This window comes from Oncorhynchus mykiss, chromosome 23, assembly GCF_013265735.2.
Source record: "Oncorhynchus mykiss isolate Arlee chromosome 23, USDA_OmykA_1.1, whole genome shotgun sequence".
NCBI classification, from domain to species: domain Eukaryota; kingdom Metazoa; phylum Chordata; class Actinopteri; order Salmoniformes; family Salmonidae; genus Oncorhynchus; species Oncorhynchus mykiss.
Window position 1 is genome coordinate 3,206,336 of NC_048587.1, and position 26,747 is coordinate 3,233,082.

At 37.2% G+C, this 26,747-nt stretch overlaps 40 non-coding genes across 40 annotated transcripts; all 40 read right to left on the bottom strand.

Moving 5' to 3' along the window:
* Positions 1-563: 563 nt before the first annotated feature.
* trnav-uac lies at positions 564-636 on the bottom strand. Its single transcript has one exon. It is a non-coding gene; the product is annotated as a tRNA-Val (tRNA).
* Positions 637-991: 355 nt separating this feature from the next.
* Positions 992-1,064, bottom strand: trnav-uac. The gene has a single exon. It is a non-coding gene; the product is annotated as a tRNA-Val (tRNA).
* A 718-nt stretch (positions 1,065-1,782) lies between these two features.
* On the bottom strand, positions 1,783-1,855 carry trnav-uac. The gene has a single exon. It is a non-coding gene; the product is annotated as a tRNA-Val (tRNA).
* Positions 1,856-2,787: 932 nt separating this feature from the next.
* trnav-uac lies at positions 2,788-2,860 on the bottom strand. The gene has a single exon. It is a non-coding gene; the product is annotated as a tRNA-Val (tRNA).
* Positions 2,861-3,215: 355 nt separating this feature from the next.
* Positions 3,216-3,288, bottom strand: trnav-uac. Its single transcript has one exon. It is a non-coding gene; the product is annotated as a tRNA-Val (tRNA).
* A 718-nt stretch (positions 3,289-4,006) lies between these two features.
* On the bottom strand, positions 4,007-4,079 carry trnav-uac. The gene has a single exon. It is a non-coding gene; the product is annotated as a tRNA-Val (tRNA).
* A 932-nt stretch (positions 4,080-5,011) lies between these two features.
* On the bottom strand, positions 5,012-5,084 carry trnav-uac. The gene has a single exon. It is a non-coding gene; the product is annotated as a tRNA-Val (tRNA).
* A 355-nt stretch (positions 5,085-5,439) lies between these two features.
* Positions 5,440-5,512, bottom strand: trnav-uac. Its single transcript has one exon. It is a non-coding gene; the product is annotated as a tRNA-Val (tRNA).
* Positions 5,513-6,230: 718 nt separating this feature from the next.
* trnav-uac lies at positions 6,231-6,303 on the bottom strand. The gene has a single exon. It is a non-coding gene; the product is annotated as a tRNA-Val (tRNA).
* Positions 6,304-6,658: 355 nt separating this feature from the next.
* trnav-uac lies at positions 6,659-6,731 on the bottom strand. The gene has a single exon. It is a non-coding gene; the product is annotated as a tRNA-Val (tRNA).
* Positions 6,732-7,449: 718 nt separating this feature from the next.
* trnav-uac lies at positions 7,450-7,522 on the bottom strand. The gene has a single exon. It is a non-coding gene; the product is annotated as a tRNA-Val (tRNA).
* Positions 7,523-7,877: 355 nt separating this feature from the next.
* Positions 7,878-7,950, bottom strand: trnav-uac. The gene has a single exon. It is a non-coding gene; the product is annotated as a tRNA-Val (tRNA).
* A 718-nt stretch (positions 7,951-8,668) lies between these two features.
* On the bottom strand, positions 8,669-8,741 carry trnav-uac. Its single transcript has one exon. It is a non-coding gene; the product is annotated as a tRNA-Val (tRNA).
* A 141-nt stretch (positions 8,742-8,882) lies between these two features.
* trnav-uac lies at positions 8,883-8,955 on the bottom strand. Its single transcript has one exon. It is a non-coding gene; the product is annotated as a tRNA-Val (tRNA).
* Positions 8,956-9,887: 932 nt separating this feature from the next.
* trnav-uac lies at positions 9,888-9,960 on the bottom strand. Its single transcript has one exon. It is a non-coding gene; the product is annotated as a tRNA-Val (tRNA).
* Positions 9,961-10,678: 718 nt separating this feature from the next.
* On the bottom strand, positions 10,679-10,751 carry trnav-uac. The gene has a single exon. It is a non-coding gene; the product is annotated as a tRNA-Val (tRNA).
* A 456-nt stretch (positions 10,752-11,207) lies between these two features.
* trnav-uac lies at positions 11,208-11,280 on the bottom strand. The gene has a single exon. It is a non-coding gene; the product is annotated as a tRNA-Val (tRNA).
* A 355-nt stretch (positions 11,281-11,635) lies between these two features.
* On the bottom strand, positions 11,636-11,708 carry trnav-uac. Its single transcript has one exon. It is a non-coding gene; the product is annotated as a tRNA-Val (tRNA).
* Positions 11,709-12,531: 823 nt separating this feature from the next.
* trnav-uac lies at positions 12,532-12,604 on the bottom strand. Its single transcript has one exon. It is a non-coding gene; the product is annotated as a tRNA-Val (tRNA).
* Positions 12,605-13,008: 404 nt separating this feature from the next.
* trnav-uac lies at positions 13,009-13,081 on the bottom strand. The gene has a single exon. It is a non-coding gene; the product is annotated as a tRNA-Val (tRNA).
* Positions 13,082-13,436: 355 nt separating this feature from the next.
* trnav-uac lies at positions 13,437-13,509 on the bottom strand. The gene has a single exon. It is a non-coding gene; the product is annotated as a tRNA-Val (tRNA).
* Positions 13,510-14,227: 718 nt separating this feature from the next.
* On the bottom strand, positions 14,228-14,300 carry trnav-uac. Its single transcript has one exon. It is a non-coding gene; the product is annotated as a tRNA-Val (tRNA).
* A 1,037-nt stretch (positions 14,301-15,337) lies between these two features.
* Positions 15,338-15,410, bottom strand: trnav-uac. Its single transcript has one exon. It is a non-coding gene; the product is annotated as a tRNA-Val (tRNA).
* A 404-nt stretch (positions 15,411-15,814) lies between these two features.
* On the bottom strand, positions 15,815-15,887 carry trnav-uac. Its single transcript has one exon. It is a non-coding gene; the product is annotated as a tRNA-Val (tRNA).
* Positions 15,888-16,242: 355 nt separating this feature from the next.
* On the bottom strand, positions 16,243-16,315 carry trnav-uac. Its single transcript has one exon. It is a non-coding gene; the product is annotated as a tRNA-Val (tRNA).
* Positions 16,316-17,268: 953 nt separating this feature from the next.
* On the bottom strand, positions 17,269-17,341 carry trnav-uac. The gene has a single exon. It is a non-coding gene; the product is annotated as a tRNA-Val (tRNA).
* Positions 17,342-17,696: 355 nt separating this feature from the next.
* Positions 17,697-17,769, bottom strand: trnav-uac. The gene has a single exon. It is a non-coding gene; the product is annotated as a tRNA-Val (tRNA).
* Positions 17,770-18,487: 718 nt separating this feature from the next.
* On the bottom strand, positions 18,488-18,560 carry trnav-uac. Its single transcript has one exon. It is a non-coding gene; the product is annotated as a tRNA-Val (tRNA).
* A 1,037-nt stretch (positions 18,561-19,597) lies between these two features.
* On the bottom strand, positions 19,598-19,670 carry trnav-uac. Its single transcript has one exon. It is a non-coding gene; the product is annotated as a tRNA-Val (tRNA).
* A 428-nt stretch (positions 19,671-20,098) lies between these two features.
* On the bottom strand, positions 20,099-20,171 carry trnav-uac. Its single transcript has one exon. It is a non-coding gene; the product is annotated as a tRNA-Val (tRNA).
* A 349-nt stretch (positions 20,172-20,520) lies between these two features.
* Positions 20,521-20,593, bottom strand: trnav-uac. Its single transcript has one exon. It is a non-coding gene; the product is annotated as a tRNA-Val (tRNA).
* A 717-nt stretch (positions 20,594-21,310) lies between these two features.
* Positions 21,311-21,383, bottom strand: trnav-uac. Its single transcript has one exon. It is a non-coding gene; the product is annotated as a tRNA-Val (tRNA).
* Positions 21,384-22,101: 718 nt separating this feature from the next.
* On the bottom strand, positions 22,102-22,174 carry trnav-uac. Its single transcript has one exon. It is a non-coding gene; the product is annotated as a tRNA-Val (tRNA).
* A 500-nt stretch (positions 22,175-22,674) lies between these two features.
* Positions 22,675-22,747, bottom strand: trnav-uac. Its single transcript has one exon. It is a non-coding gene; the product is annotated as a tRNA-Val (tRNA).
* Positions 22,748-23,367: 620 nt separating this feature from the next.
* On the bottom strand, positions 23,368-23,440 carry trnav-uac. The gene has a single exon. It is a non-coding gene; the product is annotated as a tRNA-Val (tRNA).
* Positions 23,441-24,158: 718 nt separating this feature from the next.
* trnav-uac lies at positions 24,159-24,231 on the bottom strand. Its single transcript has one exon. It is a non-coding gene; the product is annotated as a tRNA-Val (tRNA).
* Positions 24,232-24,687: 456 nt separating this feature from the next.
* trnav-uac lies at positions 24,688-24,760 on the bottom strand. Its single transcript has one exon. It is a non-coding gene; the product is annotated as a tRNA-Val (tRNA).
* A 355-nt stretch (positions 24,761-25,115) lies between these two features.
* trnav-uac lies at positions 25,116-25,188 on the bottom strand. The gene has a single exon. It is a non-coding gene; the product is annotated as a tRNA-Val (tRNA).
* An 814-nt stretch (positions 25,189-26,002) lies between these two features.
* Positions 26,003-26,075, bottom strand: trnav-uac. Its single transcript has one exon. It is a non-coding gene; the product is annotated as a tRNA-Val (tRNA).
* Positions 26,076-26,479: 404 nt separating this feature from the next.
* On the bottom strand, positions 26,480-26,552 carry trnav-uac. Its single transcript has one exon. It is a non-coding gene; the product is annotated as a tRNA-Val (tRNA).
* Positions 26,553-26,747: the final 195 nt, after the last annotated feature.

Genomic DNA, 26,747 nt, shown 5'->3' on the forward strand with positions numbered 1-26,747 from the left:
TTCGAACCAGGGACCATTCGTGTGTAAAGCAATCTTGATAACTACTAAACTAGAGAAACTGCTGCTAGAATTATTACTGTGGAGTAAACCAAATTGTACATATATTCATCGCACGAATTCGAAATTCCAACATAATGCATTTATGAAAATTCTCTGTTACAAATACAGTACTTCTCACATGTGTCAGAGACCTCTGTTTCCGCCTAGCATGGAAAAGTATACATTTTGCTTCTTAAGTGAACTTGATAACCACTAGGCTATGGAATCTTTTGATTCCCAAAGGAAGGCATTAATGAAAAATGTATTTTTCAGTTTCAACAATGGTACTTATTGAATGTATCAACGAGTGCTGTTTCCACAGAGGGTCAAACCAGGGACCTTTTGCATGTTAAGCGCACGTGATAACTGCTACACTACAGAAACTTCTGCTTGAGATACCTGCAAGAAGTAAACTGAATTTTCTTATAGTCAGTGCATGTATTTGAATTTCCAAAATATGGTATTTATGAAAGCAACTCATCTCTTTTATAAATACGGTACTTACTGCATGTGTCAAAGAGGACTGTTTCCGCCCGGTTTCGAACCAGGGACTTTTCGCGTGTAAAGCGAACGTGATAACCACTACACTACAGAAACTGCTGCTAGTATTATCAGCAAGGAGTAACCCAAGTTTTACATATATTCATTGCATGTATTCGAATTTCCAAAAAAAAACATTCATGAGAATATATATTCTCTGTTGTTGATACAGCACTAACTGCATGTGTCAAAGAGCACTGTTTCTGCCAGGTTTTGAACCACAGACCTTTCGCATGTAAGACGAACGTGATAAACACTACACTACAGAAACTGCTGCATTAGTTATCAGCAAGGAGTAAACCAAATTTTACAAATATTTATTGCATGTATTCGAATTTCCAAAATACGGCATATATTAGAACAATTATTCTCTGTTACAAATACAGTACTTATTGGATTTGTCAAAGAGAACTGTTTCCGCCCGGTTTCAAACCAGGGACCTTTCGCGTGTAAAGCGAACGTGATAACCACTACACTACAGAAACTGCTGCTAGTATTATCAGCAAGGAGCAACCCGAGTTTTACAGATATTCATTGCATGTATTCGAATTTCCAAAAAAAGCCATTTATTAGAACAACTATTCTCTGTAACAAATACACTACTTACTGGATTTGTGAAAGAGAACTGTTTCCGCCCGGCTTCGAACCAGGGACCATTCGTGTGTAAAGCAATCTTGATAACTACTAAACTAGAGAAACTGCTGCTAGAATTATTACTGTGGAGTAAACCAAATTGTACATATATTCATCGCACGAATTCGAAATTCCAACATAATGCATTTATGAAAATTCTCTGATACAAATACAGTACTTCTCACATGTGTCAGAGACCTCTGTTTCCGCCTAGCATCGAAAAGTATACATTTTGCTTCTTAAGTGAACTTGATAACCACTAGGCTATGGAATCTTTTGATTCCCAAAGGAAGGCATTAATGAAAAATGTATTTTTCAGTTTCAACAATGGTACTTATTGGATGTATCAACGAGTGCTGTTTCCACAGAGGGTCAAACCAGGGACCTTTTGCATGTTAAGCGCACGTGATAACTGCTACACTACAGAAACTTCTGCTTGAGATACCTGCAAGAAGTAAACTGAATTTTCTTATAGTCAGTGCATGTATTTGAATTTCCAAAATATGGTATTTATGAAAGCAACTCATCTCTTTTATAAATACGGTACTTACTGCATGTGTCAAAGAGGACTGTTTCCGCCCGGTTTCGAACAAGGGACTTTTCGCGTGTAAAGCGAACGTGATAACCACTACACTACAGAAACTGCTGCTAGTATTATCAGCAAGGAGTAACCCAAGTTTTACATATATTCATTGCATGTATTCGAATTTCCAAAAAAAAACATTCATGAGAATATATATTCTCTGTTGTTGATACAGCACTAACTGCATGTGTCAAAGAGCACTGTTTCTGCCAGGTTTTGAACCACAGACCTTTCGCATGTAAGACGAACGTGATAAACACTACACTACAGAAACTGCTGCATTAGTTATCAGCAAGGAGTAAACCAAATTTTACAAATATTTATTGCATGTATTCGAATTTCCAAAATACGGCATTTATTAGAACAATTATTCTCTGTTACAAATTCAGTACTTATTGGATTTGACAAAGAGAACTGTTTCCGCCCGGCTTCGAACCAGGGACCATTCGTGTGTAAAGCAATCTTGATAACTACTAAACTAGAGAAACTGCTGCTAGAATTATTACTGTGGAGTAAACCAAATTGTACATATATTCATCGCACGAATTCGAAATTCCAACATAATGCATTTATGAAAATTCTCTGTTACAAATACAGTACTTCTCACATGTGTCAGAGACCTCTGTTTCCGCCTAGCATGGAAAAGTATACATTTTGCTTCTTAAGTGAACTTGATAACCACTAGGCTATGGAATCTTTTGATTCCCAAAGGAAGGCATTAATGAAAAATGTATTTTTCAGTTTCAACAATGGTACTTATTGAATGTATCAACGAGTGCTGTTTCCACAGAGGGTCAAACCAGGGACCTTTTGCATGTTAAGCGCACGTGATAACTGCTACACTACAGAAACTTCTGCTTGAGATACCTGCAAGAAGTAAACTGAATTTTCTTATAGTCAGTGCATGTATTTGAATTTCCAAAATATGGTATTTATGAAAGCAACTCATCTCTTTTATAAATACGGTACTTACTGCATGTGTCAAAGAGGACTGTTTCCGCCCGGTTTCGAACCAGGGACTTTTCGCGTGTAAAGCGAACGTGATAACCACTACACTACAGAAACTGCTGCTAGTATTATCAGCAAGGAGTAACCCAAGTTTTACATATATTCATTGCATGTATTCGAATTTCCAAAAAAAAACATTCATGAGAATATATATTCTCTGTTGTTGATACAGCACTAACTGCATGTGTCAAAGAGCACTGTTTCTGCCAGGTTTTGAACCACAGACCTTTCGCATGTAAGACGAACGTGATAAACACTACACTACAGAAACTGCTGCATTAGTTATCAGCAAGGAGTAAACCAAATTTTACAAATATTTATTGCATGTATTCGAATTTCCAAAATACGGCATATATTAGAACAATTATTCTCTGTTACAAATACAGTACTTATTGGATTTGTCAAAGAGAACTGTTTCCGCCCGGTTTCAAACCAGGGACCTTTCGCGTGTAAAGCGAACGTGATAACCACTACACTACAGAAACTGCTGCTAGTATTATCAGCAAGGAGCAACCCGAGTTTTACAGATATTCATTGCATGTATTCGAATTTCCAAAAAAAGCCATTTATTAGAACAACTATTCTCTGTAACAAATACACTACTTACTGGATTTGTGAAAGAGAACTGTTTCCGCCCGGCTTCGAACCAGGGACCATTCGTGTGTAAAGCAATCTTGATAACTACTAAACTAGAGAAACTGCTGCTAGAATTATTACTGTGGAGTAAACCAAATTGTACATATATTCATCGCACGAATTCGAAATTCCAACATAATGCATTTATGAAAATTCTCTGATACAAATACAGTACTTCTCACATGTGTCAGAGACCTCTGTTTCCGCCTAGCATCGAAAAGTATACATTTTGCTTCTTAAGTGAACTTGATAACCACTAGGCTATGGAATCTTTTGATTCCCAAAGGAAGGCATTAATGAAAAATGTATTTTTCAGTTTCAACAATGGTACTTATTGGATGTATCAACGAGTGCTGTTTCCACAGAGGGTCAAACCAGGGACCTTTTGCATGTTAAGCGCACGTGATAACTGCTACACTACAGAAACTTCTGCTTGAGATACCTGCAAGAAGTAAACTGAATTTTCTTATAGTCAGTGCATGTATTTGAATTTCCAAAATATGGTATTTATGAAAGCAACTCATCTCTTTTATAAATACGGTACTTACTGCATGTGTCAAAGAGGACTGTTTCCGCCCGGTTTCGAACAAGGGACTTTTCGCGTGTAAAGCGAACGTGATAACCACTACACTACAGAAACTGCTGCTAGTATTATCAGCAAGGAGTAACCCAAGTTTTACATATATTCATTGCATGTATTCGAATTTCCAAAAAAAAACATTCATGAGAATATATATTCTCTGTTGTTGATACAGCACTAACTGCATGTGTCAAAGAGCACTGTTTCTGCCAGGTTTTGAACCACAGACCTTTCGCATGTAAGACGAACGTGATAAACACTACACTACAGAAACTGCTGCATTAGTTATCAGCAAGGAGTAAACCAAATTTTACAAATATTTATTGCATGTATTCGAATTTCCAAAATACGGCATTTATTAGAACAATTATTCTCTGTTACAAATTCAGTACTTATTGGATTTGACAAAGAGAACTGTTTCCGCCCGGCTTCGAACCAGGGACCATTCGTGTGTAAAGCAATCTTGATAACTACTAAACTAGAGAAACTGCTGCTAGAATTATTACTGTGGAGTAAACCAAATTGTACATATATTCATCGCACGAATTCGAAATTCCAACATAATGCATTTATGAAAATTCTCTGTTACAAATACAGTACTTCTCACATGTGTCAGAGACCTCTGTTTCCGCCTAGCATGGAAAAGTATACATTTTGCTTCTTAAGTGAACTTGATAACCACTAGGCTATGGAATCTTTTGATTCCCAAAGGAAGGCATTAATGAAAAATGTATTTTTCAGTTTCAACAATGGTACTTATTGAATGTATCAACGAGTGCTGTTTCCACAGAGGGTCAAACCAGGGACCTTTTGCATGTTAAGCGCACGTGATAACTGCTACACTACAGAAACTTCTGCTTGAGATACCTGCAAGAAGTAAACTGAATTTTCTTATAGTCAGTGCATGTATTTGAATTTCCAAAATATGGTATTTATGAAAGCAACTCATCTCTTTTATAAATACGGTACTTACTGCATGTGTCAAAGAGGACTGTTTCCGCCCGGTTTCGAACCAGGGACTTTTCGCGTGTAAAGCGAACGTGATAACCACTACACTACAGAAACTGCTGCTAGTATTATCAGCAAGGAGTAACCCAAGTTTTACATATATTCATTGCATGTATTCGAATTTCCAAAAAAAAACATTCATGAGAATATATATTCTCTGTTGTTGATACAGCACTAACTGCATGTGTCAAAGAGCACTGTTTCTGCCAGGTTTTGAACCACAGACCTTTCGCATGTAAGACGAACGTGATAAACACTACACTACAGAAACTGCTGCATTAGTTATCAGCAAGGAGTAAACCAAATTTTACAAATATTTATTGCATGTATTCGAATTTCCAAAATACGGCATATATTAGAACAATTATTCTCTGTTACAAATACAGTACTTATTGGATTTGTCAAAGAGAACTGTTTCCGCCCGGTTTCAAACCAGGGACCTTTCGCGTGTAAAGCGAACGTGATAACCACTACACTACAGAAACTGCTGCTAGTATTATCAGCAAGGAGCAACCCGAGTTTTACAGATATTCATTGCATGTATTCGAATTTCCAAAAAAAGCCATTTATTAGAACAACTATTCTCTGTAACAAATACACTACTTACTGGATTTGTGAAAGAGAACTGTTTCCGCCCGGCTTCGAACCAGGGACCATTCGTGTGTAAAGCAATCTTGATAACTACTAAACTAGAGAAACTGCTGCTAGAATTATTACTGTGGAGTAAACCAAATTGTACATATATTCATCGCACGAATTCGAAATTCCAACATAATGCATTTATGAAAATTCTCTGATACAAATACAGTACTTCTCACATGTGTCAGAGACCTCTGTTTCCGCCTAGCATCGAAAAGTATACATTTTGCTTCTTAAGTGAACTTGATAACCACTAGGCTATGGAATCTTTTGATTCCCAAAGGAAGGCATTAATGAAAAATGTATTTTTCAGTTTCAACAATGGTACTTATTGGATGTATCAACGAGTGCTGTTTCCACAGAGGGTCAAACCAGGGACCTTTTGCATGTTAAGCGCACGTGATAACTGCTACACTACAGAAACTTCTGCTTGAGATACCTGCAAGAAGTAAACTGAATTTTCTTATAGTCAGTGCATGTATTTGAATTTCCAAAATATGGTATTTATGAAAGCAACTCATCTCTTTTATAAATACGGTACTTACTGCATGTGTCAAAGAGGACTGTTTCCGCCCGGTTTCGAACAAGGGACTTTTCGCGTGTAAAGCGAACGTGATAACCACTACACTACAGAAACTGCTGCTAGTATTATCAGCAAGGAGTAACCCAAGTTTTACATATATTCATTGCATGTATTCGAATTTCCAAAAAAAAACATTCATGAGAATATATATTCTCTGTTGTTGATACAGCACTAACTGCATGTGTCAAAGAGCACTGTTTCTGCCAGGTTTTGAACCACAGACCTTTCGCATGTAAGACGAACGTGATAAACACTACACTACAGAAACTGCTGCATTAGTTATCAGCAAGGAGTAAACCAAATTTTACAAATATTTATTGCATGTATTCGAATTTCCAAAATACGGCATATATTAGAACAATTATTCTCTGTTACAAATACAGTACTTATTGGATTTGTCAAAGAGAACTGTTTCCGCCCGGTTTCAAACCAGGGACCTTTCGCGTGTAAAGCGAACGTGATAACCACTACACTACAGAAACTGCTGCTAGTATTATCAGCAAGGAGCAACCCGAGTTTTACAGATATTCATTGCATGTATTCGAATTTCCAAAAAAAGCCATTTATTAGAACAACTATTCTCTGTAACAAATACACTACTTACTGGATTTGTGAAAGAGAACTGTTTCCGCCCGGCTTCGAACCAGGGACCATTCGTGTGTAAAGCAATCTTGATAACTACTAAACTAGAGAAACTGCTGCTAGAATTATTACTGTGGAGTAAACCAAATTGTACATATATTCATCGCACGAATTCGAAATTCCAACATAATGCATTTATGAAAATTCTCTGATACAAATACAGTACTTCTCACATGTGTCAGAGACCTCTGTTTCCGCCTAGCATCGAAAAGTATACATTTTGCTTCTTAAGTGAACTTGATAACCACTAGGCTATGGAATCTTTTGATTCCCAAAGGAAGGCATTAATGAAAAATGTATTTTTCAGTTTCAACAATGGTACTTATTGGATGTATCAACGAGTGCTGTTTCCACAGAGGGTCAAACCAGGGACCTTTTGCATGTTAAGCGCACGTGATAACTGCTACACTACAGAAACTTCTGCTTGAGATACCTGCAAGAAGTAAACTGAATTTTCTTATAGTCAGTGCATGTATTTGAATTTCCAAAATATGGTATTTATGAAAGCAACTCATCTCTTTTATAAATACGGTACTTACTGCATGTGTCAAAGAGGACTGTTTCCGCCCGGTTTCGAACAAGGGACTTTTCGCGTGTAAAGCGAACGTGATAACCACTACACTACAGAAACTGCTGCTAGTATTATCAGCAAGGAGTAACCCAAGTTTTACATATATTCATTGCATGTATTCGAATTTCCAAAAAAAAACATTCATGAGAATATATATTCTCTGTTGTTGATACAGCACTAACTGCATGTGTCAAAGAGCACTGTTTCTGCCAGGTTTTGAACCACAGACCTTTCGCATGTAAGACGAACGTGATAAACACTACACTACAGAAACTGCTGCATTAGTTATCAGCAAGGAGTAAACCAAATTTTACAAATATTTATTGCATGTATTCGAATTTCCAAAATACGGCATTTATTAGAACAATTATTCTCTGTTACAAATTCAGTACTTATTGGATTTGACAAAGAGAACTGTTTCCGCCCGGTTTCGAACCAGGGACCTTTCGCGTGTAAAGCGAACGTGATAACCACTACACTACAGAAACTGCTGCTAGTATTATCAGCAAGGAGCAACCCGAGTTTTACAGATATTCATTGCATGCATTCGAATTTCCAAAATACGGCATTTATTAGAACAGTTATTCTCTGTTACAAATACAGTACTTACTGGATTTGTCATAGAGAACTGTTTCCGCCCGGCTTCGAACCGGGGACCATTCGTGTGTAAAGCAATCTTGATAACTACTAAACTAGAGAAACTGCTGCTAGAATTATTACTGTGGAGTAAACCAAATTGTACATATATTCATCGCACAAATTCGAAATTCCAACATAATGCATTTATGAAAATTCTCTGTTACAAATACAGTACTTCTCACATGTGTCAGAGACCTCTGTTTCCGCCCAGCATCGAAAAGTATACATTTTGCGTCTTAAGTGAACTTGATAACAACTAGGCTATGGAATCTTTTGATTCCCAAAGGAAGGCATTAATGAAAAATGTATTTTTCAGTTTCAACAATGGTACTTATTGAATGTATCAACGAGTGCTGTTTCCACAGAGGTTCAAACCAGGGACCTTTTGCATGTTAAGCGCACGTGATAAGAGCTACATTACAGAAACTTCTGCTTGAGATACCTGCAAGAAGTAAACTGAATTTTCTTATAGTCAGTGCATGTATTTGAATTTCCAGAATAAGGTATTTATGAAAGCAACTCATCTCTTTTATAAATACGGTACTTACTGCATGTATCAAAGAGGTCTGTTTCCGCCCGGTTTCAAACCAGGGACCTTTCGCATGTAAAGCGAACGTGATAACCACTACACTACAGAAACTGCTGCTAGTATTATCAGCAAGGAGCAACCCGAGTTTTACAGATATTCATTGCATGCATTCGAATTTCCAAAATACGGCATTTATTAGAACAGTTATTCTCTGTTACAAATACAGTACTTATTGGATTTGTCAAAGAGGACTGTTTCCGCCCGGTTTCGAACCAGGGACTTTTCGCGTGTAAAGCGAACGTGATAACCACTACACTACAGAAACTGCTGCTAGTATTATCAGCAAGGAGTAACCCAAGTTTTACATATATTCATTGCATGTATTCGAATTTCCAAAAAAAAACATTCATGAGAATATATATTCTCTGTTGTTGATACAGCACTAACTGCATGTGTCAAAGAGCACTGTTTCTGCCAGGTTTTGAACCACAGACCTTTCGCATGTAAGACGAACGTGATAAACACTACACTACAGAAACTGCTGCATTAGTTATCAGCAAGGAGTAAACCAAATTTTACAAATATTTATTGCATGTATTCGAATTTCCAAAATACGGCATATATTAGAACAATTATTCTCTGTTACAAATACAGTACTTACTGGATTTGTCATAGAGAACTGTTTCCGCCCGGCTTCGAACCGGGGACCATTCGTGTGTAAAGCAATCTTGATAACTACTAAACTAGAGAAACTGCTGCTAGAATTATTACTGTGGAGTAAACCAAATTGTACATATATTCATCGCACAAATTCGAAATTCCAACATAATGCATTTATGAAAATTCTCTGTTACAAATACAGTACTTCTCACATGTGTCAGAGACCTCTGTTTCCGCCCAGCATCGAAAAGTATACATTTTGCGTCTTAAGTGAACTTGATAACAACTAGGCTATGGAATCTTTTGATTCCCAAAGGAAGGCATTAATGAAAAATGTATTTTTCAGTTTCAACAATGGTACTTATTGAATGTATCAACGAGTGCTGTTTCCACAGAGGTTCAAACCAGGGACCTTTTGCATGTTGAGCGCACGTGATAACTGCTACACTACAGAAACTTCTGCTTGAGATACCTGCAAGAAGTAAACTGAATTTTCTTATAGTCAGTGCATGTATTTGAATTTCCAAAATAAGGTATTTATGAAAGCAACTCATCTCTTTTATAAATATGTTACTTACTGCATGTGTCAAAGAGGACTGTTTCCGCACGGTTTCGAACCAGGGACCTTTCGCGTGTAAAGCGAATGTGATAACCACTACACTACAGAAACTGCTGCTAGTATTATCAGCAAGGAGCAACCCGAGTTTTACAGATATTCATTGCATGTATTCAAATTTCCAAAAAAAGCCATTTATTAGAACAACTATTCTCTGTAACAAATACACTACTTACTGGATTTGTGAAAGAGAACTGTTTCCGCCCGGCTTCGAACCAGGGACCATTCGTGTGTAAAGCAATCTTGATAACTACTAAACTAGAGAAACTGCTGCTAGAATTATTACTGTGGAGTAAACCAAATTGTACATATATTCATCGCACAAATTCGAAATTCCAACATAATGCATTTATGAAAATTCTCTGTTAGAAATACAGTACTTCTCACATGTGTCAGAGACCTCTGTTTCCGCCCAGCATCGAAAAGTATACATTTTGCGTCTTAAGTGAACTTGATAACAACTAGGCTATGGAATCTTTTGATTCCCAAAGGAAGGCATTAATGAAAAATGTATTTTTCAGTTTCAACAATGGTACTTATTGAATGTATCAACGAGTGCTGTTTCCACAGAGGGTCAAACCAGGGACCTTTTGCATGTTAAGCGCACGTGATAACTGCTACACTACAGAAACTTCTGCTTGAGATACCTGCAAGAAGTAAACTGAATTTTCTTATAGTCAGTGCATGTATTTGAATTTCCAAAATATGGTATTTATGAAAGCAACTCATCTCTTTTATAAATACGGTACTTACTGCATGTGTCAAAGAGGACTGTTTCCGCCCGGTTTCGAACCAGGGACTTTTCGCATGTAAAGCGAACGTGATAACCACTACACTACAGAAACTGCTGCTAGTAGTATCAGCAAGGAGTAACCCAAGTTTTACATATATTCATTGCATGTATTCGAATTTCCAAAAAAAACCATTCATGAGAAGATATATTCTCTGTTGTCGATACAGCACTAACTGCATGTGTCAAAGAGCACTGTTTCTGCCAGGTTTTGAACCACAGACCTTTCGCATGTAAGACGAACGTGATAAACACTACACTACAGAAACTGCTGCATTAGTTATCAGCAAGGAGTAAACCAAATTTTACAAATATTTATTGCATGTATTCGAATTTCCAAAATACGGCATTTATTAGAACAATTATTCTCTGTTATAAATATGTTACTTACTGGATTTGTCAAAGAGAACAGATATTCATTGCATGTATTCGAATTTCCAAAAAAAGCCATTTATTAGAACAACTATTCTCTGTAACAAATACACTACTTACTGCATGTGTCAAAGAGGACTGTTTCCGCCCGGTTTCAAACCAGGTACCTTTCGCGTGTAAAGCGAACATGATAACCACTACACTACAGAAACTGCTGCTAGTATTATCAGCAAGGAGTAACCCGAGTTTTACAGATATTCATTGCATGTATTCGAATTTCCAAAAAAAGCCATTTATGAGAAGATATATTCTCTGTTGTTGATACAGCACTAACTGCATGTGTCAAAGAGCACTGTTTCTGCCAGGTTTTGAACCACAGACCTTTCGCATGTAAGACGAACGTGATAAACACTACACTACAGAAACTGCTGCATTTGTTACCAGCAAGGAGTAAACCAAATTTTACAAATATTTATTGCATGTATTCGAATTTCCAAAATACGGCATTTATTAGAACAATTATTCTCTGTTACAAATACAGTACTTACTGGATTTGTCAAAGAGAACTGTTTCCGCCCGGTTTCGAACCAGGGACCTTTCGCGTGTAAAGCGAACGTGATAACCACTACACTACAGAAACTGCTGCTAGTATTATCAGCAAGGAGCAACCCGAGTTTTACAGATATTCATCGCACGAATTCGAAATTCCAACATAATGCATTTATGAAAATTCTCTGTTACAAATACAGTACTTCTCACATGTGTCAGAGACCTCTGTTTCCGCCTAGCATCGAAAAGTATACATTTTGCTTCTTAAGTGAACTTGATAACCACTAGGATATGGAATCTTTTGATTCCCAAAGGAAGGCATTAATGAAAAATGTATTTTTCAGTTTCAACAATGGTACTTATTGAATGTATCAACGAGTGCTGTTTCCACAGAGGTTCAAACCAGGGACCTTTTGCATGTTAAGCGCACGTGATAAGAGCTACATTACAGAAACTTCTGCTTGAGATACCTGCAAGAAGTAAACTGAATTTTTTTATAGTCAGTGCATGTATTTGAATTTCCAAAATAAGGTATTTATGAAAGCAACTCATCTCTTTTATAAATACGTTACTTACTGCATGTGTCAAAGAGGACTGTTTCCACCCGGTTTCAAACCGGGGACCATTCGTGTGTAAAGCAATCTTGATAACTACTAAACTAGAGAAACTGCTGCTGGAATTATTACTGTGGAGGAAACCAAATTGTACATATATTCATCACACGAATTCGAAATTCCAACATAATGCATTTATGAAAATTCTCTGTTACAAATACAGTACTTGTCACATGTGTCAGAGACCTCTGTTTCCGCCCAGCATCGAAAAGCATACATTTTGCGTCTTAAGTGAACTTGATATGAAAGCAACTCATCTCTTTTATAAATACGGTACTTACTGCATGTATCAAAGAGGACTGTTTCCGCCCGGTTTCGAACCAGGGACCTTTCGCGTGTAAAGCGAACGTGATAACCACTACACTACAGAAACTGCTGCTAGTATTATCAGCAAGGAGCAACCCGAGTTTTACAGATATTCATTGCATGAATATTTCCGCCTAGCATCGAAAAGTATACGTTTTGCTTCTTAAGTGAACTTGATAACCACTAGGCTATGGAATCTTTTGATTCCCAAAGGAAGGCATTAATGAAAAATGTATTTTTCAGTTTCAACAATGGTACTTATTGAATGTATCAACGAGTGCTGTTTCCACAGAGGTTCAAACCAGGGACCTTTTGCATGTTAAGCGCAAGTGATAACTGCTACACTACAGAAACTGCTGCATTAGTTACCAGCAAGGAGTAAACCAAATTTTACAAATATTTATTGCATGTATTCGAATTTCCAAAATACGGCACTTATTAGAACAATTATTCTCTGTTACAAATACACTCAGTTTCCGCCCGGTTTCGAACCAGGGACCTTTCGTGTGTAAAGCGAACGTGATAACCACTACACTACAGAAACTGCTGCTGGTATTATCAGCAAGGAGCAACCCGGGTTTTACAGATATTCATTGCATGTATTCGAATTCCCAGAAAAAGCCATTTATGAGAAGATATATTCTCTGTTGTTGATACAGCACTAACTGCATGTGTCAAAGAGCACTGTTTCTGCCAGGTTTTGAACCACAGAGCTTTCGCATGTAAGACGAACGTGATAACCACTACACTACAGAAACTGCTGCATTAGTTACCAGCAAGGAGTAAACCAAATTTTACAAATATTTATTGCATGTATTCGAATTTCCAAAATACAGCATTTATTAGAACAATTATTCTCTGTTACAAATACACTACTTACTGGATTTGTCAAAGAGAACTGTTTCCGCCCGGTTTCGAACCAGGGACCTTTCGCGTGTAAAGCGAACGTGATAACCACTACACTACAGAAACTGCTACTGGTATTATCAGCAAGGAGCAACCCGAGTTTTACAGATATTCATTGCATGTATTCGAATTTCCAGAAAAAGCCATTTATTAGAACAACTATTCTCTGTAACAAATACACTACTTACTGGATTTGTCAAAGAGAACTGTTTCCGCCCGGCTTAGAACCGGGGACCATTCGTGTGTAAAGCAAACTTGATAACTACTAAACTAGAGAAACTGCTGCTAGAATTAATACTGTGGAGTAAACCAAATTGTACATATATTCATCGCACTAATTCGAAATTCCAACATAATGCATTTATGAAAATTCTCTGTTACAAATACTGTACTTCTTACATGTGTCAGAGACCTCTGTTTCCGCCTAGCATCGAAAAGTATACATTTTGCTTCTTAAGTGAACTTGATAACCACTAGGCTATGGAATCTTTTGATTCCCAAAAGAAGGCATTAATGAAAAATGTATTTTTCAGTTTCAACAATGGTACTTATTGAATGTATCAACGAGTGCTGTTTCCACAGAGGTTCAAACCAGGGACCTTTTGCATGTTAAGCGCACGTGATAACTGCTACACTACAGAAACTTCTGCTTGAGATACCTGCAAGAAGTAAACTGAATTTTCTTATAGTCAGTGCATGTATTTGAATTTCCAAAATAAGGTATTTATGAAAGCAACTCATCTCTTTTATAAATATGTTACTTAATGCATGTGTCAAAGAGGACTGTTTCCGCACGGTTTCGAACCAGGGACCTTTCGCGTGTAAAGCAAATGTGATAACCACTACACTACAGAAACTGCTGCTAGTATTATCAGCAAGGAGCAACCCGAGTTTTACAGATATTCATTGCATGTATTCAAATTTCCAAAAAAAGCCATTTATTAGAACAACTATTCTCTGTAACAAATACACTACTTACTGGATTTGTGAAAGAGAACTGTTTCCGCCCGGCTTCGAACCAGGGACCATTCGTGTGTAAAGCAATCTTGATAACTACTAAACTAGAGAAACTGCTGCTAGAATTATTACTGTGGAGTAAACCAAATTGTACATATATTCATCGCACAAATTCGAAATTCCAACATAATGCATTTATGAAAATTCTCTGTTACAAATACAGTACTTCTCACATGTGTCAGAGACCTCTGTTTCCGCCTAGCATCGAAAAGTATACATTTTGCTTCTTAAGTGAACTTGATAACCACTAGGATATGGAATCTTTTGATTCCCAAAGGAAGGCATTAATGAAAAATGTATTTTTCAGTTTCAACAATGGTACTTATTGAATGTATCAACGAGTGCTGTTTCCACAGAGGTTCAAACCAGGGACCTTTTGCATGTTAAGCGCACGTGATAAGAGCTACATTACAGAAACTTCTGCTTGAGATACCTGCAAGAAGTAAACTGAATTTTTTTATAGTCAGTGCATGTATTTGAATTTCCAAAATAAGGTATTTATGAAAGCAACTCATCTCTTTTATAAATACGTTACTTACTGCATGTGTCAAAGAGGACTGTTTCCACCCGGTTTCAAACCGGGGACCATTCGTGTGTAAAGCAATCTTGATAACTACTAAACTAGAGAAACTGCTGCTGGAATTATTACTGTGGAGGAAACCAAATTGTACATATATTCATCACACGAATTCGAAATTCCAACAGAATGCATTTATGAAAATTCTCTGTTACAAATACAGTACTTGTCACATGTGTCAGAGACCTCTGTTTCCGCCCAGCATCGAAAAGTATACATTTTGCGTCTTAAGTGAACTTGATATGAAAGCAACTCATCTCTTTTATAAATACGGTACTTACTGCATGTATCAAAGAGGACTGTTTCCGCCCGGTTTCGAACCAGGGACCTTTCGCGTGTAAAGCGAACGTGATAACCACTACACTACAGAAACTGCTGCTAGTATTATCAGCAAGGAGCAACCCGAGTTTTACAGATATTCATTGCATGAATATTTCCGCCTAGCATCGAAAAGTATACGTTTTGCTTCTTAAGTGAACTTGATAACCACTAGGCTATGGAATCTTTTGATTCCCAAAGGAAGGCATTAATGAAAAATGTATTTTTCAGTTTCAACAATGGTACTTATTGAATGTATCAACGAGTGCTGTTTCCACAGAGGTACAAACCAGGGACCTTTTGCATGTTAAGCGCAAGTGATAACTGCTACACTACAGAAACTGCTGCATTAGTTACCAGCAAGGAGTAAACCAAATTTTACAAATATTTATTGCATGTATTCGAATTTCCAAAATACGGCACTTATTAGAACAATTATTCTCTGTTACAAATACACTCAGTTTCCGCCAGGTTTCGAACCAGGGACCTTTCGCGTGTAAAGCGAACGTGATAACCACTACACTACAGAAACTGCTGCTGGTATTATCAGCAAGGAGCAACCCGGGTTTTACAGATATTCATTGCATGTATTCGAATTTCCAGAAAAAGCCATTTATGAGAAGATAGATTCTCTATTGTTGATACAGCACTAACTGCATGTGTCAAAGAGCACTGTTTCTGCCAGGTTTTGAACCACAGAGCTTTCGCATGTAAGACGAAAGTGATAACCACTACACTACAGAAACTGCTGCATTAGTTACCAGCAAGGAGTAAACCAAATTTTACAAATATTTATTGCATGTATTCGAATTTCCAAAATACGGCATTTATTAGAACAATTATTCTCTGTTACAAATACACTACTTACTGGATTTGTCAAAGAGAACTGTTTCCGCCCGGTTTCGAACCAGGGACCTTTCGCGTGTAAAGCGAACGTGATAACCACTACACTACAGAAACTGCTGCTGGTATTATCAGCAAGGAGCAACCCGAGTTTTACAGATATTCATTGCATGTATTCGAATTTCCAGAAAAAGCCATTTATTAGAACAACTATTCTCTGTAACAAATACACTACTTACTGGATTTGTCAAAGAGAACTGTTTCCGCCCGGCTTAGAACCGGGGACCATTCGTGTGTAAAGCAAACTTGATAACTACTAAACTAGAGAAACTGCTGCTAGAATTATTACTGTGGAGTAAACCAAATTGTACATATATTCATCGCACTAATTCGAAATTCCAACATAATGCATTTATGAAAATTCTCTGTTACAAATACTGTTCCAAAAAAAGCCATTTATTAGAACAACTATTCTCTGTAACAAATACACTACTTACTGGATTTGTGAAAGAGAACTGTTTCCGCCCGGCTTCGAACCAGGGACCATTCGTGTGTAAAGCAATCTTGATAACTACTAAACTAGAGAAACTGCTGCTAGAATTATTACTGTGGAGTAAACCAAATTGTACATATATTCATCGCACAAATTCGAAATTCCAACATAATGCATTTATGAAAATTCTCTGTTACAAATACAGTACTTCTCACATGTGTCAGAGACCTCTGTTTCCGCCTAGCATCGAAAAGTATACATTTTGCTTCTTAAGTGAACTTGATAACCACTAGGATATGGAATCTTTTGATTCCCAAAGGAAGGCATTAATGAAAAATGTATTTTTCAGTTTCAACAATGGTACTTATTGAATGTATCAACGAGTGCTGTTTCCACAGAGGTTCAAACCAGGGACCTTTTGCATGTTAAGCGCAAGTGATAACTGCTACACTACAGAAACTGCTGCATTAGTTACCAGCAAGGAGTAAACCAAATTTTACAAATATTTATTGCATGTATTCGAATTTCCAAAATACGGCACTTATTAGAACAATTATTCTCTGTTACAAATACACTCAGTTTCCGCCCGGTTTCGAACCAGGGACCTTTCGTGTGTAAAGCGAACGTGATAACCACTACACTACAGAAACTGCTGCTGGTATTATCAGCAAGGAGCAACCCGGGTTTTACAGATATTCATTGCATGTATTCGAATTCCCAGAAAAAGCCATTTATGAGAAGATATATTCTCTGTTGTTGATACAGCACTAACTGCATGTGTCAAAGAGCACTGTTTCTGCCAGGTTTTGAACCACAGAGCTTTCGCATGTAAGACGAAAGTGATAACCACTACACTACAGAAACTGCTGCATTAGTTACCAGCAAGGAGTAAACCAAATTTTACAAATATTTATTGCATGTATTCGAATTTCCAAAATACGGCATTTATTAGAACAATTATTCTCTGTTACAAATACACTACTTACTGGATTTGTCAAAGAGAACTGTTTCCGCCCGGTTTCGAACCAGGGACCTTTCGCGTGTAAAGCGAACGTGATAACCACTACACTACAGAAACTGCTGCTGGTATTATCAGCAAGGAGCAACCCGAGTTTTACAGATATTCATTGCATGTATTCGAATTTCCAGAAAAAGCCATTTATTAGAACAACTATTCTCTGTAACAAATACACTACTTACTGGATTTGTCAAAGAGAACTGTTTCCGCCCGGCTTAGAACCGGGGACCATTCGTGTGTAAAGCAAACTTGATAACTACTAAACTAGAGAAACTGCTGCTAGAATTATTACTGTGGAGTAAACCAAATTGTACATATATTCATCGCACTAATTCGAAATTCCAACATAATGCATTTATGAAAATTCTCTGTTACAAATACTGTACTTCTTACATGTGTCAGAGACCTCTGTTTCCGCCCAGCATCGAAAAGTATACATTTTGCGTCTTAAGTGAACTTGATAACCACTAGGCTATGGAATCTTTTGATTCCCAAAAGAAGGCATTAATGAAAAATGTATTTTTCAGTTTCAACAATGGTACTTATTGAATGTATCAACAAGTGCTGTTTCCACAGAGGTTCAAACCAGGGACCTTTTGCATGTTAAGCGCACGTGATAACTGCTACACTACAGAAACTTCTGCTTGAGATACCTGCAAGAAGTAAACTGAATTTTCTTATAGTCAGTGCATGTATTTGAATTTCCAAAATAAGGTATTTATGAAAGCAACTCATCTCTTTTATAAATATGTTACTTAATGCATGTGTCAAAGAGGACTGTTTCCGCACGGTTTCGAACCAGGGACCTTTCGCGTGTAAAGCGAATGTGATAACCACTACACTACAGAAACTGCTGCTAGTATTATCAGCAAGGAGCAACCCGAGTTTTACAGATATTCATTGCATGTATTCAAATTTCCAAAAAAAGCCATTTATTAGAACAACTATTCTCTGTAACAAATACACTACTTACTGGATTTGTGAAAGAGAACTGTTTCCGCCCGGCTTCGAACCAGGGACCATTCGTGTGTAAAGCAATCTTGATAACTACTAAACTAGAGAAACTGCTGCTAGAATTATTACTGTGGAGTAAACCAAATTGTACATATATTCATCGCACAAATTCGAAATTCCAACATAATGCATTTATGAAAATTCTCTGTTACAAATACAGTACTTCTCACATGTGTCAGAGACCTCTGTTTCCGCCTAGCATCGAAAAGTATACATTTTGCTTCTTAAGTGAACTTGATAACCACTAGGATATGGAATCTTTTGATTCCCAAAGGAAGGCATTAATGAAAAATGTATTTTTCAGTTTCAACAATGGTACTTATTGAATGTATCAACGAGTGCTGTTTCCACAGAGGTTCAAACCAGGGACCTTTTGCATGTTAAGCGCACGTGATAAGAGCTACATTACAGAAACTTCTGCTTGAGATACCTGCAAGAAGTAAACTGAATTTTTTTATAGTCAGTGCATGTATTTGAATTTCCAAAATAAGGTATTTATGAAAGCAACTCATCTCTTTTATAAATACGTTACTTACTGCATGTGTCAAAGAGGACTGTTTCCACCCGGTTTCAAACCGGGGACCATTCGTGTGTAAAGCAATCTTGATAACTACTAAACTAGAGAAACTGCTGCTGGAATTATTACTGTGGAGGAAACCAAATTGTACATATATTCATCACACGAATTCGAAATTCCAACAGAATGCATTTATGAAAATTCTCTGTTACAAATACAGTACTTGTCACATGTGTCAGAGACCTCTGTTTCCGCCCAGCATCGAAAAGTATACATTTTGCGTCTTAAGTGAACTTGATATGAAAGCAACTCATCTCTTTTATAAATACGGTACTTACTGCATGTATCAAAGAGGACTGTTTCCGCCCGGTTTCGAACCAGGGACCTTTCGCGTGTAAAGCGAACGTGATAACCACTAAACTACAGAAACTGCTGCTAGTATTATCAGCAAGGAGCAACCCGAGTTTTACAGATATTCATTGCATGAATATTTCCGCCTAGCATCGAAAAGTATACGTTTTGCTTCTTAAGTGAACTTGATAACCACTAGGCTATGGAATCTTTTGATTCCCAAAGGAAGGCATTAATGAAAAATGTATTTTTCAGTTTCAACAATGGTACTTATTGAATGTATCAACGAGTGCTGTTTCCACAGAGGTTCAAACCAGGGACCTTTTGCATGTTAAGCGCAAGTGATAACTGCTACACTACAGAAACTGCTGCATTAGTTACCAGCAAGGAGTAAACCAAATTTTACAAATATTTATTGCATGTATTCGAATTTCCAAAATACGGCATTTATTAGAACAATTATTCTCTGTTACAAATACACTACTTACTGGATTTGTCAAAGAGAACTGTTTCCGCCCGGTTTCGAACCAGGGACCTTTCGCGTGTAAAGCGAACGTGATAACCACTACACTACAGAAACTGCTGCTGGTATTATCAGCAAGGAGCAACCCGAGTTTTACAGATATTCATTGCATGTATTCGAATTTCCAGAAAAAGCCATTTATTAGAACAACTATTCTCTGTAACAAATACACTACTTACTGGATTTGTCAAAGAGAACTGTTTCCGCCCGGCTTAGAACCGGGGACCATTCGTGTGTAAAGCAAACTTGATAACTACTAAACTAGAGAAACTGCTGCTAGAATTATCAGCAAGGAGTAACCCGAGTTTTACAGATATTCATTGCATGTATTCGAATTTCCAAAAAAAGCCATTCATGACAATTCTCTGTTGTTGATACAGCACTAACTGCATGTGTCAAAGAGCACTGTTTCTGCCAGGTTTTGAACCACAGACCTTTCGCATGTAAGACGAACGTGATAACCACTACACTACAGAAACTGCTGCATTAGTTACCAGCAAGGAGTAAACCGAATTTTACAAATATTTATTGCATGTATTCGAATTTCCAAAATACGGCATTTATTAGAACAATTATTCTCTGTTACAAATACAGTACTTACTGGATTTGTCAAAGAGAACTGTTTCGGCCCGGCTTCGAACCGGGGACCATTCGTGTGTAAAGCAAACTTGATAACAACTAAACTAGAGAAACTGCTGCTAGAATTATTACTGTGGAGTAAACCAAATTGTACATATATTCATCGCACAAATTCGAAATTCCAACATAATGCATTTATGAAAATTCTCTGTTACAAATACAGTACTTCTCACATGTGTCAGAGACCTCTGTTTCCACCCAGCATCGAAAAGTATACATTTTGCGTCTTAAGTGAACATGATAACCACTAGGCTATGGAATCTTTTGATTCCCAAAAGAAGGCATTAATGAAAAATGTATTTTTCAGTTTCAACTATGGTACTTATTGAATGTATCAACAAGTGCTGTTTCCACAGAGGTTCAAACCGGGGACCTTTTGCATGTTAAGCGCACATGATAAGAGCTACATTACAGAAACTTCTGCTTGAGATAGCTGCAAGAAGTAAACTGAATTTTCTTATAGTCAGAGCATGATTTGAATTTCCAAAATAAGGTATTTATGAAAGCAACTCATCTCTTTTATAAATACGGTACTTACTGCATGTGTCAAAGAGGACTGTTTCCGCCCGGTTTCGAACCAGGGACTTTTCGCGTGTAAAGCGAACGTGATAACCACTACACTACAGAAACAGCTGCTAGTATTATCAGCAAGGAGCAACCCGAGTTTTACAGATATTCATTGCATGTATTCAAATTTCCAAAAAAAGCCATTTATTAGAACAACTATTCTCTGTAACAAATACACTACTTACTGGATTTGTGAAAGAGAACTGTTTCCGCCCGGCTTCGAACCAGGGACCATTCGTGTGTAAAGCAATCTTGATAACTACTAAACTAGAGAAACTGCTGCTAGAATTATTACTGTGGAGTAAACCAAATTGTACATATATTCATCGCACAAATTCGAAATTCCAACATAATGCATTTATGAAAATTCTCTGTTACAAATACAGTACTTCTCACATGTGTCAGAGACCTCTGTTTCCGCCCAGCATCGAAAAGTATACATTTTGCGTCTTAAGTGAACTTGATAACAACTAGGCTATGGAATCTTTTGATTCCCAAAGGAAGGCATTAATGAAAAATGTATTTTTCAGTTTCAACAATGGTACTTATTGAATGTATCAACGAGTGCTGTTTCCACAGAGGGTCAAACCAGGGACCTTTTGCATGTTAAGCGCACGTGATAACTGCTACACTACAGAAACTTCTGCTTGAGATACCTGCAAGAAGTAAACTGAATTTTCTTATAGTCAGTGCATGTATTTGAATTTCCAAAATATGGTATTTATGAAAGCAACTCATCTCTTTTATAAATACGGTACTTACTGCATGTGTCAAAGAGGACTGTTTTCGCCCGGTTTCGAACCAGGGACTTTTCGCATGTAAAGCGAACGTGATAACCACTACACTACAGAAACTGCTGCTGGTATTACCTGCAAGGAGTAACCCAAGTTTTACATATATTCATTGCATGTATTCGAATTTCCAAAAAAAAACATTCATGAGAAGATATATTCTCTGTTGTCGATACAGCACTAACTGCATGTGTCAAAGAGCACTGTTTCTGCCAGGTTTTGAACCACAGACCTTTCGCATGTAAGACGAACGTGATAAACACTACACTACAGAAACTGCTGCATTAGTTATCAGCAAGGAGTAAACCAAATTTTACAGATATTCATTGCATGTATTCGAATTTCCAAAAAAAGCCATTTATGAGAAGATATATTCTCTGTTGAATTTCCAAAATACGGCATTTATTAGAACAATTATTCTCTGTTATAAATATGTTACTTACTGGATTTGTCAAAGAGAACAGATATTCATTGCATGTATTCGAATTTCCAAAAAAAGCCATTTATTAGAACAACTATTCTCTGTAACAAATACACTACTTACTGCATGTGTCAAAGAGGACTGTTTCCGCCCGGTTTCAAACCAGGTACCTTTCGCGTGTAAAGCGAACATGATAACCACTACACTACAGAAACTGCTGCTAGTATTATCAGCAAGGAGTAACCCGAGTTTTACAGATATTCATTGCATGTATTCGAATTTCCAAAAAAAGCCATTTATGAGAAGATATATTCTCTGTTGTTGATACAGCACTAACTGCATGTGTCAAAGAGCACTGTTTCTGCCAGGTTTTGAACCACAGACCTTTCGCATGTAAGACGAACGTGATAAACACTACACTACAGAAACTGTATTTGAATTTCCAAAATAAGGTATTTATGAAAGCAACTCATCTCTTTTATAAATACGTTACTTACTGCATGTGTCAAAGAGGACTGTTTCCACCCGGTTTCAAACCGGGGACCATTCGTGTGTAAAGCAATCTTGATAACTACTAAACTAGAGAAACTGCTGCTGGAATTATTACTGTGGAGGAAACCAAATTGTACATATATTCATCACACGAATTCGAAATTCCAACATAATGCATTTATGAAAATTCTCTGTTACAAATACAGTACTTGTCACATGTGTCAGAGACCTCTGTTTCCGCCCAGCATCGAAAAGTATACATTTTGCGTCTTAAGTGAACTTGATATGAAAGCAACTCATCTCTTTTATAAATACGGTACTTACTGCATGTATCAAAGAGGACTGTTTCCGCCCGGTTTCGAACCAGGGACCTTTCGCGTGTAAAGCGAATGTGATAACCACTACACTACAGAAACTGCTGCTAGTATTATCAGCAAGGAGCAACCCGAGTTTTACAGATATTCATTGCATGTATTCAAATTTCCAAAAAAAGCCATTTATTAGAACAACTATTCTCTGTAACAAATACACTACTTACTGGATTTGTGAAAGAGAACTGTTTCCGCCCGGCTTCGAACCAGGGACCATTCGTGTGTAAAGCAATCTTGATAACTACTAAACTAGAGAAACTGCTGCTAGAATTATTACTGTGGAGTAAACCAAATTGTAAATATATTCATCGCACAAATTCGAAATTCCAACATAATGCATTTATGAAAATTCTCTGTTACAAATACAGTACTTCTCACATGTGTCAGAGACCTCTGTTTCCGCCCAGCATCGAAAAGTATACATTTTGCGTCTTAAGTGAACTTGATAACAACTAGGCTATGGAATCTTTTGATTCCCAAAGGAAGGCATTAATGAAAAATGTATTTTTCAGTTTCAACAATGGTACTTATTGAATGTATCAACGAGTGCTGTTTCTACAGAGGGTCAAACCAGGGACCTTTTGCATGTTAAGCGCACGTGATAACTGCTACACTACAGAAACTTCTGCTTGAGATACCTGCAAGAATGAAAATGGGTTTTCTTATAGTCAGTGCATGTATTTGAATTTCCAAAATATGGTATTTATGAAAGCAACTCATCTCTTTTATAAATACGGTACTTACTGCATGTGTCAAAGAGGACTGTTTCCACCCGGTTTCGAACCAGGGACTTTTCGCATGTAAAGCGAACATGATAACCACTACACTACAGAAACTGCTGCTAGTATTATCAGCAAGGAGTAACCCAAGTTTTACATATATTCATTGCATGTATTCGAATTTCCAAAAAAAAACATTCATGAGAAGATATATTCTCTGTTGTCGATACAGCACTAACTGCATGTGTCAAAGAGCACTGTTTCTGCCAGGTTTTGAACCACAGACCTTTCGCATGTAAGACGAACGTGATAAACACTACACTACAGAAACTGCTGCATTAGTTATCAGCAAGGAGTAAACCAAATTTTACAAATATTTATTGCATGTATTCGAATTTCCAAAATACGGCATTTATTAGAACAATTATTCTCTGTTATAAATATGTTACTTACTGGATTTGTCAAAGAGAACAGATATTCATTGCATGTATTCGAATTTCCAAAAAAAGCCATTTATTAGAACAACTATTCTCTGTAACAAATACACTACTTACTGCATGTGTCAAAGAGGACTGTTTCCGCCCGGTTTCAAACCAGGTACCTTTCGCGTGTAAAGCGAACATGATAACCACTACACTACAGAAACTGCTGCTAGTATTATCAGCAAGGAGTAACCCGAGTTTTACAGATATTCATTGCATGTATTCGAATTTCCAAAAAAAGCCATTTATGAGAAGATATATTCTCTGTTGTTGATACAGCACTAACTGCATGTGTCAAAGAGCACTGTTTCTGCCAGGTTTTGAACCACAGACCTTTCGCATGTAAGACGAACGTGATAAACACTACACTACAGAAACTGCTGCATTTGTTACCAGCAAGGAGTAAACCAAATTTTACAAATATTTATTGCATGTATTCGAATTTCCAAAATACGGCATTTATTAGAACAATTATTCTCTGTTACAAATACAGTACTTACTGGATTTGTCAAAGAGAACTGTTTCCGCCCGGTTTCGAACCAGGGACCTTTCGCGTGTAAAGCGAACGTGATAACCACTACACTACAGAAACTGCTGCTAGTATTATCAGCAAGGAGCAACCCGAGTTTTACAGATATTCATCGCACGAATTCGAAATTCCTACATAATGCATTTATGAAAATTCTCTGTTACAAATACAGTACTTCTCACATGTGTCAGAGACCTCTGTTTCCGCCTAGCATCGAAAAGTATACATTTTGCTTCTTAAGTGAACTTGATAACCACTAGGATATGGAATCTTTTGATTCCCAAAGGAAGGCATTAATGAAAAATGTATTTTTCAGTTTCAACAATGGTACTTATTGAATGTATCAACGAGTGCTGTTTCCACAGAGGTTCAAACCAGGGACCTTTTGCATGTTAAGCGCACGTGATAAGAGCTACATTACAGAAACTTCTGCTTGAGATACCTGCAAGAAGTAAACTGAATTTTTTTATAGTCAGTGCATGTATTTGAATTTCCAAAATAAGGTATTTATGAAAGCAACTCATCTCTTTTATAAATACGTTACTTACTGCATGTGTCAAAGAGGACTGTTTCCACCCGGTTTCAAACCGGGGACCATTCGTGTGTAAAGCAATCTTGATAACTACTAAACTAGAGAAACTGCTGCTGGAATTATTACTGTGGAGGAAACCAAATTGTACATATATTCATCACACGAATTCGAAATTCCAACATAATGCATTTATGAAAATTCTCTGTTACAAATACAGTACTTGTCACATGTGTCAGAGACCTCTGTTTCCGCCCAGCATCGAAAAGTATACATTTTGCGTCTTAAGTGAACTTGATATGAAAGCAACTCATCTCTTTTATAAATACGGTACGTATCAAAGAGGACTGTTTCCGCCCGGTTTCGAACCAGGGACCTTTCGCGTGTAAAGCGAACGTGATAACCACTACACTACAGAAACTGCTGCTAGTATTATCAGCAAGGAGCAACCCGAGTTTTACAGATATTCATTGCATGAATATTTCCGCCTAGCATCGAAAAGTATACGTTTTGCTTCTTAAGTGAACTTGATAACCACTAGGCTATGGAATCTTTTGATTCCCAAAGGAAGGCATTAATGAAAAATGTATTTTTCAGTTTCAACAATGGTACTTATTGAATGTATCAACGAGTGCTGTTTCCACAGAGGTTCAAACCAGGGACCTTTTGCATGTTAAGCGCAAGTGATAACTGCTACACTACAGAAACTGCTGCATTAGTTACCAGCAAGGAGTAAACCAAATTTTACAAATATTTATTGCATGTATTCGAATTTCCAAAATACGGCATTTATTAGAACAATTATTCTCTGTTACAAATACACTCAGTTTCCGCCCAGTTTCGAACCAGGGACCTTTCGTGTGTAAAGCGAACGTGATAACCACTACACTACAGAAACTGCTGCTGGTATTATCAGCAAGGAGCAACCCGGGTTTTACAGATATTCATTGCATGTATTCGAATTTCCAGAAAAAGCCATTTATGAGAAGATATATTCTCTGTTGTTGATACAGCACTAACTGCATGTGTCAAAGAGCACTGTTTCTGCCAGGTTTTGAACCACAGACCTTTCGCATGTAAGACGAACTTGATA